Raw genomic sequence first — 13,329 nt, 5'->3', positions numbered from 1 at the left:
AGTCTCCGTAATCTAAATTGTCGCAATCGTTTTGAAACTTGGCATTCTTGCATGTGGTCCTGACGGAGTGCGAGCTTCAGAAATACGTCCTTTTCCAGTGATATTCAAATTCCATTTATATAGTACCTTCTACTGAACAATCTTCTTAATGATATGGGCTTGAAACTGCTCAGGAGTTTAATGCAGCTTCTAACAGGAGCTAACACTGATGCCTTCTGTCACTTTGTCCCTACCTATCTCTACATAGCTGGACGCTGCCCTCCCCCAAGTATTTCGTTTCATTTTAGTGGGACAGGACCCTCTGTAACCCTAAATTCTCTCCCTGGAACTTTCCCTCCAATTTGTAACCTCCCTCTTCAGCTGCAATACCCTGCTCTGATCCTGCATCTCTGGTCATTAGTCACGGCCTTTAAGGTGTTTTCACCGGCAGGAGAGATTAGGACCCTAGGGCTCCGCCTCAGAGAGAAGGGATGACCCTTTAGAACTGAGATGGGGAGGAATGTCTTCAGCCAGAGGTTGGTGAATCTGTGGAGCTGACTGCCGCGGAGGGCTGTGGAGACAAGCCATTCTCAAAGATCCATCCCACCCTGGCAATGTTTCTCTACAACTTCTACCATCGGGGAGAAGGTACAGAAACCTGAACACACGCACCAGCCGGTTTCAAAACAGTTTCTAATGTTGTTAGAATACTGAATGGACTCACAAACTGTTAACATTCGCCTGTACCTGTGTCTTGTTTTTGCTGCTGTTTACCTATTATTTATTATCGATGTTACCCTAACTCTGAGAGCTGCCTGGATTGCTCACAAGACAGAGCTTTTCACTGTGTCTCAGTACACGGGACAATAAATTAAATTCAATCCAATTCACTGAGTATAGAGTCATCAAGTCATATGATCACGGAAATAGACCCTTCAGTTCAACTGGTCCATGCCAACCAGACATCCCAATCTGACTTAATGCCTTTTGCCAGCATTTGACCCATATCCCTCTAAACCCTTCCTATTCATTTGCCCATCCAGATGCCTTTTAAATGTTGCAATTGTACCAGCCTCCACCACTTCCTCTGTCAGCTCATTCCATACACACACCACCCTCTGCGTGACAAAATTGCCCCAAGGTCCCTTTTAAATCTTTCCTCTCTCACATTAAACCTATGCCCTTTAATTTTGGACTCCCCCACCCTAGGAAAAAAGACCTTCGCTTTTCACCCTATCCATGCCCCTCATGATTTTATAAACCTCTATAATGTCACCCCTCAGCCTCCGACGCTCCAGGGAAAACAGCCCCAGCCTGTTCAGCCTCTCCCTGTAGCTCAAACCCTCCAACCCTGGCAACATCCTTGTAAATCGCTTCTGAACCCTTTCAAGTTTCAGAACATCTTTCCGATAGGAAGGAGACCAGAATTGCACGCAATATTCCAACAGTGGCCTCACCAATATCCTGCACAGCCGCAACATGATCTCTCCAACTCCTGTACTCAATGCAATGACCAAAGAAGTAAGTGAAACATTTCCTGATGAAGGGCTTATGCCTGAAACGTCGACTCTCCTGCTCCTCCGACGCTGCCTGACCTGCTGTGCTTTTCCAGCGCCACACTCTCGACTCTGACTCTCCAGCATCTGCAGTCCTCACTGTCTCCAGGTACACCAAACGCCTTCTTCACTATCCTGTCTACCTGCGGCTGCACTTTCACGGAACTCTGAGCCTGCACTCCAAGGTCTCTTTGTTCAGCAACACTCCCCAGGACCCTACCACTATTAAGGCAGAGACAGATGAGTAATTGATTAGTCGGGGGAGGGGGGGGGGGGGGGTGGGTCAAGGGCTATACAGGGAGAAAGCAGGAGAATGGAGGTTGAGAAACATACCAGCTGTGGTCGAATGGTGGAGCATACTCGATGGGCCGAATGGCGTGATTCCACTCCTATATCGCATGGTCACTTCTTCCATTGCTGGTTAGTGCCCAATCTGTGGGGTATCACAGTTGGTCCACCAGCTGCACTAAATAAACGCAGGGTGGTTGACATTTCCCTGAAGCTGAACTTACATGCTAAAGACGTTCATTGGAATTTTCCGTTTCCACAGAATTCCTGCGATTCCTTACGTTGGTGGTGGATATTGCGTACATCGCCACCGGTGAGTAACAACGATAAAGCTTGAGGCAAAATGGCTGGAGGTAGGGGGCGTCAGTCCAGATATTTTGTCAGAGTCACTCTATGCAGACACCGAGTCAACCTTGGTACCCACCCTGAGGCAGAATTGGCAGTGGAGTAAGAGGAAGGGGGAATAAAGTGAGGATGAGAAAGGGATAGGATGAGTTACCATGAAGAGAGAGTTTGAGAGATATTGAGGGAGCGGGCACTGAGTGGGAAAAGAAGATGATTTGGTCCACTCCGCTCTACGAAGTCAGCTCCAGTAGCCTTGGCATGGATGGTGGGAGAAAGTGAGGACGCTAGAGATCAGAGTCGAGAGTGTGGTGCTGGAAAAGCACATCCGGTCAGGCAGCATCCGAGGAGCAGGAAGAATTGACATTTCGGGCATAAGCCCTTCATCAGCCGTCAATCCTGATGAAGGGCTTAAGCCCGAAACGGTTGATTCTCCTGCTCTTCAGATGCTGCCTGACCTGCTGTGCTTCTCCAGCACCCACACTCTCGACCCTTGTCAAGTAAATCTGAGAGAAAATCCCTAGGGGTTCGGGTATGTAATTCTCGGATGTTTGCGTCTAATGTAGACGGAGTGGTTAAGAAGGTGTTTAGCGTGCTTACCTTCATTGCTCAGACCTTTGAGTACAAGAGTTGGGGGCGTCATGTTGAGGTTATACAGGACATTGGGAAGGCCTGTTCTGGAGAACTGTCTCCAGTTCTGGTCACCCTGTTATAGGAAGGATGTTATTAAGCTAGAGAGGCTTCAGAAGAGATTTATCAGGATGTTGCCAGGTATGGAAGGTTTGAGCTATAAGGAGAGACTGGATAGGCTGGGACTTTTTTCACTGGAGTGTAGGAGGTTGAAGGGTGACCTTATAGAGGTTTATAATATCATGAGGGGCATGGATAGGGTAAATGACAGGTATGTTTTTCCTAGGGTGGGGGATTTGAAGACTAGGGGGCATATTTTAAATGTGAGAGGATAGAGATTTAATAAAGACATGAGGGGCAATGTGTTTGCACAGAGGGTGGTCCGTGTGTGGAATGACCTTCCTGAGGAAGAGGTGGATGTGGGGACAGTTACAACATTTAAAAGACATTTGGATAAGCACATGAAGAGGAAAGGTTTGGAGGGATATGGGCCAGGAGCAGGTAGGTGGGCCTAGTTTAATTTGGGATTGTGGTTGGCACAGACCCGAAAGGTGGTTTAAATCAACTGGGCAGAAGCGGGTACTGCAGATGCTAGAGATCAGAATCAAGATTAGAGTGGTGCTGGAAAAGCACCGCAGCATCCGAGGAGCTGGAAAATCGACGTTTCGGGCAAAAGCCCTTCACCAGGAAGCTTTTCCAGCACCAGTCTAATCCTGAAGGTGGTTTAACCTGAAGATCACCTTGCCTCAGGCGAGGGGAGACGTTGAGAAGGAGAATCCTCGGCTGGTGTGGGAGTTGAAGCCTTGCTGCTTACATCACACACCGGCCCAACTGAGCTAACGGTTAGTATAACCAGTCTAGTTTGACTGAGTCAACTGTAAAAACAATACAAATGCTTTTCAGTGGAGAGTCTATGAGTCTATAAGTGGAATTCAGAGCTGAACCCTGAATAATAGGCTGATGGGTTTGGGAGTGAAGTTAGCGATTTGCAGAATTTTCCCATTAATTTGTACAGATGAAGTTGTACTGTATCTTGCAGGTATCAAGCACCACGACTCCTGTACAAAGGGATGGTCACTACCTTACTATCTGATCTTCTGTGGCAGCTGTGATCTCATGTTTACCGTCGTTTCACTGATCCCGCAGACCCCTGATGGTTGGGACAAGTCAAAAGGGATGCTCTCCTTCAGCCTATCACACTCATTTGCTGAGTCCTGGAAGTACGTCCCAGATCATGTCAACTTTTTCCTTTTCGCAACAGGTACACATTTCACTGGTTGCACAGTTTGAATATTAATCAATCATTGGCGAATTGATATCCCTTCCATACCGAGATTGCCTTTTTGAGGTTTACTGATCACTGTCGATGACAAAGCAACTAATTATGTCCTTGTGGACCTGGGTATCACTGGCTGGGCCCAGCATTTATTTCCCCGTCACTAGTTTCCCCTTGAGGTGAGCTGCCTTCTTGAGCCGCTGCAGTCTGTGTGCTGGAGGGATGCCCACGCTGTGCCATGAGGGAGGGAATTCCAGGATTTAGATTCAGAGACACTGAAGGGAAGGCCGATATATTTCAAACTTTATGGGAGGGGGAAATGGCTCAGAGGGGAACTTGTAAGTTGTGGCCCTGTCAGGCCATTGGAAGTGACTCTCCACTGAAAAGCATTTGTATTGTTTTTACAGTTGACTCAGTCAAACTAGACTGGTTATACTAACCGTTAGCTCAGTTGGGCCGGTGTGTGATGTAAGCAGCAAGGCTTCAACTCCCACACCAGCATAGGATTCTCCTTCTCAATGTCTCCCCTCGCCTGAGGCAAGGTGATCTTCAGGTTAAACCACCTTCAGGATTAGACTGGTGCTGGAAAAGAGCTTCCTGGTGAAGGGCTTTTGCCCAAAACGTCGATTTTCCTGCTCCTCGGATGCTGCGGTGCTTTTCCAGCACTACTCTAATCTTGATTCTGATCTCCAGCATCTGCAGTACCCGCTTCTGCCCAGTTGATTTAAACCACCTTCAGTCATCTCCCTATAAAGAGAACAACAGGTCTATGGTTTGATCGGGTTATGATGATAAGGCTATGGTGACTAGGATTCCAGTAACACTGTTACCATACTAATGTAATGAGAAGATTTGAGTATTGGAGTAAGGATCCTGGATTAGTGGTGCTGGAAAAGCACAGCAGTTCAGGCAGCATCCAAGGAGCAGTAAAATCGACGTTTCAGGCAAAAGCCCTTCATCCCTTCATCCAGAATCTGGTTTCCAGCATCTGCAGTCATTGTTTTTACCTATTGGAGTAGGGATGTCTTCCTGCAGTTATACAGGGCCTTGGTGAGGCCACACCCTGAGTATTGTGTGCAGTTTTGGTCTCCTAGTCTGAGGAAGGACATTCTTGCCATCGAGGGAGTCCAGCGAAGGAATACCAGACTGATTCCCGGGATGGCAGGAGTGACATATGAGGAAAGGCCGGATCAATCGGCTTGTACTCACTGGAATTTAGAAGGATGGGGGGGGGAGAGGAATTCCGACAGAAACATGTAAAATCCTGATGGGACTGGACAGACTAGATGCTGGGAGAATGTTCCCGATGTTGGGGAATGTCCAGAACTAGGGGTCACTGTCTAAGAATAAAGGGGTAAGGCCATTCAGGGTGGAGATGAGGAAGAGTTTCTTCACCCAGAGAGTTGGGAACCTGTGGAATTCTCTCCCAAAGGAAGCTGTCGGGGACAGTTCAGTCGAAATATACAAGATGTGGCTCTTCTGGCTAAAGGGATCAAGGGAGGGAAAGTGGGCATGGGATACTGAGATTGCATGATCAGCAGTGATCATATTGAATGGTGGGGCAGGCTTGAAGGGCTGAAGGGCCTGCTCCTGCTCATTTTTTTAATATATTTCTATCAGTACTTAACCAATCTTTCCAGTTTTTGAGATGGAATAATTCTGTGAGTCAGTATTCTCACATAAAGAAGTACATCTACACTCGTGCCCCCGTAATGCCAGGCGCATGACCATCCCGAACTAGTGAGAGCTTAGCTATCTTCCCTTGCCATTCAGTGATGCTCCCATCCAAGCAAGGTGGTTTTCCCTTGCAATCCTGAAAGCCTCTCGACCAGCTCTGGGCACAAGTCGGGAAGGCAAGGGAATGCTCTTCCCCAGGAACTTGAGACTTCCCGGAACAAAGCAGTCTGTTGGGTTGGTATTTTGCCTGTTAGATGTCAGAGCGACGTTCTCTGCTATCGATTGTAAGGCTGGACCTTTGGAGAAGTGTTTGGCAGAGCATGTAAGTAGGAGATAGCGAATGGTGGACTTTTTGGAGTGGATGACTGTGACCAGCAGAGTGCTGTAAGGATCACGCTGAGTCCAACTGTTCTTCGTCATTTACAGAAATGATTTGGATGTGAACATAGGAAGTATGGTTAGTAAGTTTGAGGAAGACATCAAAATCGGAGGTGTAGTGGATAGCGAAGAGGGTTGCCTCAGAGTACAATGGGATCTTGATCAGATGGGTCAATGGACTGACAAGTGGCACATAGGGTTTAATTTAGATAAATGCGAGCTGCTGCATTTTGGACAGGCAAATCAGGGCAGGACTTACACATTTAATGGTAAGGTCCTAGGGAGTGCAGCTGAACAAAGAGACCTTGGAGTGCAGGTTCGTAATTCCTTGAAAGTAGAGTTGCAGGTAGATAGGGTCGTGAAGAAGGCGTTTGGTATGCTTGCCTTTATTGGTCAGTGCATTGAGTATTCATAGAGTCGTAGAGTCACAGAGATGTACAGCATGGAAACAGACCCTTCGGTGCAACAGGTCTACACCGACCCTCCGAAAAGTAACCCTTCCCCTACCCTATTATTACCCCTAACTAATGCACCCTAACCTGCAAATCCCCTGGGCACTATGGGACAATTTAGCACGGCCAATCCACCCTAACCTCATCCTGTGGACATCTATACCTCTCCACCCAATCAGTGACAAATACTCAACACACGCAGCATGTACATTTGAAGAGGAAATAATTTGTTCTCTCCACAGATTTGCAAAAGTAACTCTTTGGAGACATGTATCTAATGAAGTTACAGCTGATAACACCTAGGAATAACTTTCCATAGTCCCAACTATAGAACACTGCACATCCCTGGACACTATGGGATATTTTCGCACAGCCAATCCACCCAACCTGCAAATCCCCTGGGCACTATGGGACAATTTAGCACGGCCAATCCACCCTAACCTGCACATCCCTGGACACTATGGGACAATTTAGCACGGCCAATCCACCCTAACCTGCACATCCTGGGGCACTGTGGGACAATTTAGCATGGCCAATCCACCCTAACCTGCAAATCCCCAGGGCACTATGGGACAATTTAGCATGGCCAATCCACCCTAACCTGCAAATCACCTGGGCACTATGGGACAATTTAGCACGGCCAGTCCTCCCTAACCTGCACATCCCTGGGCACTATGGGACAATTTAGCGTGGCCAATCCACCCTAACCTGCACATCTTTGGACTGTGGGAGGAAACCGGAGCATCCGGAGGAAACCCACGCAGACACGGGGAGAGTGTGCAAACTCCACACAGACAGTTGCCTGAGGGTGGGATCGAACCCGGGTCCCTGGCCCCGTGAGGCAGCCGTGCTAACCACTGAGCCACTGTGTCACCCGAGTATAGGAGTTGGGAAGTCATGTTGCAGCCTCCTATTGATTAGGCCACGTTTTGAATAGCATCTGGATGGCTAGGTCAGATTGGGATGTCCGGTCAGTACAGATGATTTGGACCGAAGGGTCTGTTTCCGTGCTGTATGACTCTATGAAGTTCTTAAATGAGCTACATTCACAGCATGGTAAAACAGTGAGGGTGGGTGCAACGGGAACATATATGTGAATGAAAAGTGCAAAATGAGGGGCCTGGAATTCTCTGTTCAACAAGATCAGGGTTGATCGTGTGTCACAACTCCACCATATCCCCTCAGTATGCAGTACCCTACTGACATCCACTCCGAATGAACACAGCTCAGAAACACATTGCCATTTCTCCAGTTTCCCAGTCAAAAACCCCTTCCCAATTTTCCAGCAACGGTCACATCCCAGAAACAAGTTATCATTATTCCCTTCAGGGATGCAGTGCTTTAAGGGGCAAGAGTTGCTATCACTTCATTCTTGAGTTGAGGGCGTTGCTAGCTGGGCCTAGCATGTATTTGCCGTCCCTAATTGCCCCTGCAGAAAGGCGGTGGTCAACGGCCTTCTTGAGTCACCACTGAAGTCATTTGGTGCAGGGGATACCCACGGCCCAGCAAGGTTAGGGAGCGACACTCAGTCACAACAGTGCATACCAACCACAAGATACACTGCAGGAATTCACCAAGGCTCCTTAAACAGCACCTTCCAAACCCACTACCTCTTGCAGCTAGAAGCGCAAGGGCAGAAGATTCAATGGGAACACCACAAGTGCCCCCACCCCCCTCACCATCCTGACTTGGAAATATATTGCCCTTCCTTCAGTGTCGCTGGGTCAGAATCCTGGAGTTTCCTGATGAAGGGCTTTTGCCTGAAATGTTGATTTTCCTGCTCCTTGGATGCTGCCTGACCTGCTGTGCTTTTCCAGCAACACTCTAATCATGACCCAGAATCCTGGAGCACCCTCCCTAACAGCACTGTGTCCGGCGTGTGGGTTCTAGTGACTACAGAGTTTTACTTGGCCAGTGTACCCAGCATCCCTTGCTGTTCGGTGCTGTGTGGGTGTCCCTACAGCACATGGGACTGTAGAGGTTCAAGAAGGCAGCTCACCCCTACCTTCTCAGGGGGTAGCAAGGGACGGGCGATAATGCTGGGCCCAGCCAGTGACGCCCAGGTCCCGTGGATGAGTAAAGAAGTGGAGTTGACCAAATGACGAGGGGAAGGCAGTTCTTAGACAGGATTGTGTGTGACCTGGCGAGACAGAAAGTCTCCCAATGTCAGAGCAATGTGCCTCAAAACTGCTTCAGTTGCTATGTCAAAAGCTGCAAAAAATCTTGTTAATTTAGCGAGAGGAGGGAGTGCAGCCTCCACTGACACTTTTTTTCGCAATAAGATTTTTCACAGTATCCAAAAGTACACAGAGCTCTGGACAGGATGGACTGACATCCCCCATCGACTGAACTCAATGGAGGTGGCATTTGAATGATCTTTAACCATGTCCTTCTCTTCCATTTTAACACAGGAAACACCCTCATCTACTCCATCCACGAGCCAGACTATGACAGCCGAGAGTCTCCAGAATTCTGTGATAGATCCCTGTACCTTTTCGCTCTCTACACCCACCTTACTTCATACGCCGTCTACCTGGTCATAACTTTCTGCAATTACTGGCAGGATTGTCGGGTGAGGAGGCTGTTGTTAAGAAGACGAAGCTTCCAGACCTCCTGATGAGTTGTTGCCTGGACTTGTTAAATCCTGAAGCCCTGGATTGATGTTTATTGGGTCTCCAAGGACGTGTTGGATTATAGACTGTGCCACTAAGGCGAAAAAGGAAAACTAAACATTGTTTCGTTCCCTCAGCACAATAACCTCCATCAACCAAACTGGATATTAAGTTGAATAATCTGATCGAATTCATTAAAAAAATTCTTTTCCCCATAGGAGGTTAATGACATCGTATTTTTACGTTACCACCAATGATTTATAGAGTCATAGAGATGTACAGCATGGAAACAGACCCTTCAGTCCAACCCGTCCATGCCGACCAGATATCCCAACCCAATCTAGTCCCACCTGCCAGCACCCGGCCTATATCCCTCCAAATCCTTCCTATTCATATAACTATCCAAATGCCTCTAAAATGTTGCAATTGTACCAGCCTCCACCTCTTCCTCTGGCAGCTCGTTCCATACACGTACCACCCTCAGTGAAAAAGTTGCCCCTTAGGTCTCTTTTATATCTTTCCCCTCTCACCCTAAACCTATGCCCTCTAGTTCTGGACTCCCCAACCCCAGGGAAAAGACTTTGCCTATTTACTCTATCCATGCCCCTCATAATTTTGTAAAAGGTCACCCCTCAGCCTCCGACGCTCCAGGGAAAACAGCCCCAGACTGTTCAGCCTCTCCCTGTAGCTCAAACCCTCCAACCCTGGCAACATCCTTGTAAATCTTTTCTGAACTCTTTCAAGTTTCACAACACCTTTCCAATAGAAAGGAGACCAGAATTGCACGCAATATTCCAACAGTTTTAGCATCATCTTGAGCAACTTAGAATATTATTCATTGTAATGTCAAGATTTATTTGGAAATTATTTATCTCACAATAATTATGGATTTTTAAAAGCTCAGTCGAAAGTAAGGGGATGTGATTACTTTAACTCAGAAGAGTTCCTTTTATACCGGGCTATGTATCTCTCTTCATAGAGTCCCCTACAAAGTGGAAGTAGGCCATTCAGCCCATTGAGTCCACACTGACCCTCCAAAGAGCATCCCACCCAAACCCACACATGTACCTTATCACTTTAATCCTGCATTTCCCATGGCTAGCCCATCTAGACTGCACACTATGGGGCAATTTTAGCATAGCCAATCTAGCTGACCTGCAGATCATTGGACTGTGGGACGAAACCCATGCAGACGTGGGGAGAATGTGCAAACTCCGCACAGACAGTCACCTGTGGCTGGAACCGAACTCGGATCCCTGGCGCTGTGAGGCAACAGCACTAACCACTGAGCCCTTAAGACTCTTGCCTGAGTCTTAAACCTTGCTGGCCATAACTCACACCAAACCGCATTCACTGGTAGGCTTTATGACTCACTCACTTCCCTTGTCTATCCATCCAACCGCACCTCAATTCGAAATTCCTCATTCTCGTTTTCAAATAACTCCACAGCCTCTCCCTGTTGGCATCGCTAGTTCCAGCTTTGCAATTCTTCGTCACTTCTGTCCATCTGTAAACCTGACCTCCTGAGCATACCTCAGCAATGTCCAAGTCTCCCGTTGGTGGCCAAGTCTTTAGCTGAGGGTGTGGTGCTGGAAAAGCACAGCAGGTCAGGCAGCACCCGAGGAGCAGGAGGATCGATGTTTCAGGCAAAAGCCCTTCATCAGGACTCCTGATGAAAACCTTATGCCCGGAACGTTGATTCTCCTGCTCCTCGGATGCTGTCTGATCTGCTGTGCTTTTCCAGCAACACACTCTAGACTCCGATCTCCAGCATCTGCAGTCCTTACTTTCTCCAAGTCTTTAGCTGCCTGGCCCCTAAGCTCTGGAAATTTCTCCTTAAATCTCTCCACCTGTCTCTCTCTCTCTCTCCACCTTTACTTGATCCTTAGGACCAGCCACTGCCAGAGTGTAGCAGTTGCGGCTGTATAGGACATTGCTGAGCCAACCTTGGAGATACTGTGTTCAATTCTGACCAGACTTCAAAAGATATCTGATTAGCTGTACAGTGCATCGGGACACAGAGTCATAAAACACAAAAAAATCCCTTCAGTCCAACCAGTCCATGCTGAGATTATGTGGTTGTGAAGACCATACGATATAGGGATGGGTACAGGCCATTCAGCCCATCCAGTCTTGTTCTCCCCTTCAATGCTGGCTGGTATATGTCTCAGCTGAAAATGTGTTGCTGGAAACGCGCAGCAGGTCAGGCAGCATCCAAGGAGCAGGAGAATCGACGTTTCGGGCATAAGCCCTTCTGCACATTTTTGGACTGTGGGAGGAAACTCACGCTGACACGGGGAGAATGTGCTAACTCCACACAGACAATCGCCGGAGGCTGCAATCGGACCCGGGTCCCTGGCGCCGTGAGGCAGCAGTACCAACTGAGCCACCGTGCCAGCCTCAGCATTGTAAGAATAGAGTGTATTTAGGTTAAAGCCTATGGGTGGACATGTACAACACATTAATAAGTGAAAGAACAGTGAATATTGTAAAAGTTCTGAAGAAGGCTCACTGGACCCAAAACGTTAACTCTGATTTCTCTCCACAGATGCAGCCACAACCTGCTGAGTGTTTCCAGTGATCTGGAACACAACGCCTCACACTTGCCTTTAAATAAATATAAAAATTCGAGTCCAGGCTTTCTCTTTATAATATTTTGCGGCGTGGGAGAGGTCTGGTTTGGTCCTTAACATTAGGGCTTGTGAAAAAGAAATCGTTCAGAATTTGCCTCTCTTTCCTCTGTTATCTCTGATCGAAGTGGTGTTGGTGAAGGTTAATTAAGCGCCCTGAGGCCAGTTCCTTTTTAAGCAACCTTCCACATGATAAACGGAAAGAGGAAACGTAGCTGTTTGAACTGCTTGCCTCCGTTCAGTCGGACTCCTCTTCACATGCCTGGTGATTCTGATTAACTCTCGCAGGTAACGTCCACTGTCCTCAGCTGTCTTTTCTCGTTTCGGCCCAGCCTTTACGGAGGGAAACGCGTTTGTTAATTTACTGGCGTTCTGTCTCAACCCAAGACGGAGGGAACCAACAGCGCTGTCGTCTGTTTGCTCTCACGGCTGTCGTAACACTGCTCTCCTTTCGCTCCTCACTGACTAACATCTCGAATTTCAGTGTCCCCACCTCTGAGCCAACAGCCCACCTGCTCCAGAAGTGTGCAATAATATTTCTGAACAGAAAATAACCCCCTCTTCTCTTCTCAGACCATCGTACATTATTTCCGAGAGGGTAGCATCGGTTGTTCCGTAAGAGCATGATGTTTAGGAACAGAATGAGGCCTTTCGGTCCATCAGGTCTGCTCCACCATTCGAACACGGCTGATATGTTTCTCAACCCTATTTTCCTGCCTTCTCCCTGTAACCCTCGAACCCCCTGACTAATCCAGAACCTATCTATCTCTGTTTCAAAGACACTCAGAGACTTGCCCTCCACAGTCCTCTGTGGCCAATCAGTTCCACAGACTCCCCACCCTCCGGCTGAAGAAACCGCCCCCCTCATCTCTGTCCACCCCTTCACCCTGAGGCTGTGGCCTCGGGCTCCAATCTCTCTGACCGGTGGAAACAACTTCTGCATGTCCACTCTATCCAGGCCACTCAGTAGGTGGCACAGTGGGTCAGTGGTTAGCGCTGCTGCCTCACGGCGCCAGGGACCTGGGTTCGATTCCAGCCTCGGGGCGACTGTCTGTGTCTGCGTGGGTTTCCTCTGGTTTCTGGATTGGCTGTGCTAAATTGCCCATAGTGTCCAGGGATGTGTGGCTAAGCCATGGGAAAGGCAGGGATAGGGTAGAGATGCTCCTCAGAGAGTTGGACTTGTTGGGTTGCTTGGCAAATACTCCTCCTGTAAGTGTCAATCTGATTCCCCCCCCCCCACCCCAGCACCCGTCATCATTCTAAACCCCATTGGGTATAGACCCAGAGTCCTCAACCACTCCCCATATGACAAGCCCTTCACCTCCGGGATCATTCTTGTAAACCCCCTCTGAACCCCTCCCTCCAAGGCCAGCACACCCTTCCTTAGTTACGGGGCCCGAAACAGCTCACAATATTCCAAATGCATTCTGACCAGAGCCTCACACAGCCTCAGCAGTACATTGTCTACAGGAACAGTGCCAGAAGACTGGAGGATAGCAAATGTGGTTC

This window comes from Chiloscyllium plagiosum, chromosome 48, assembly GCF_004010195.1.
Source record: "Chiloscyllium plagiosum isolate BGI_BamShark_2017 chromosome 48, ASM401019v2, whole genome shotgun sequence".
Taxonomy (NCBI): domain Eukaryota; kingdom Metazoa; phylum Chordata; class Chondrichthyes; order Orectolobiformes; family Hemiscylliidae; genus Chiloscyllium; species Chiloscyllium plagiosum.
The sequence above is the reverse complement of the archived record's forward strand: the minus strand, read 5'-3'. Positions refer to the sequence as shown.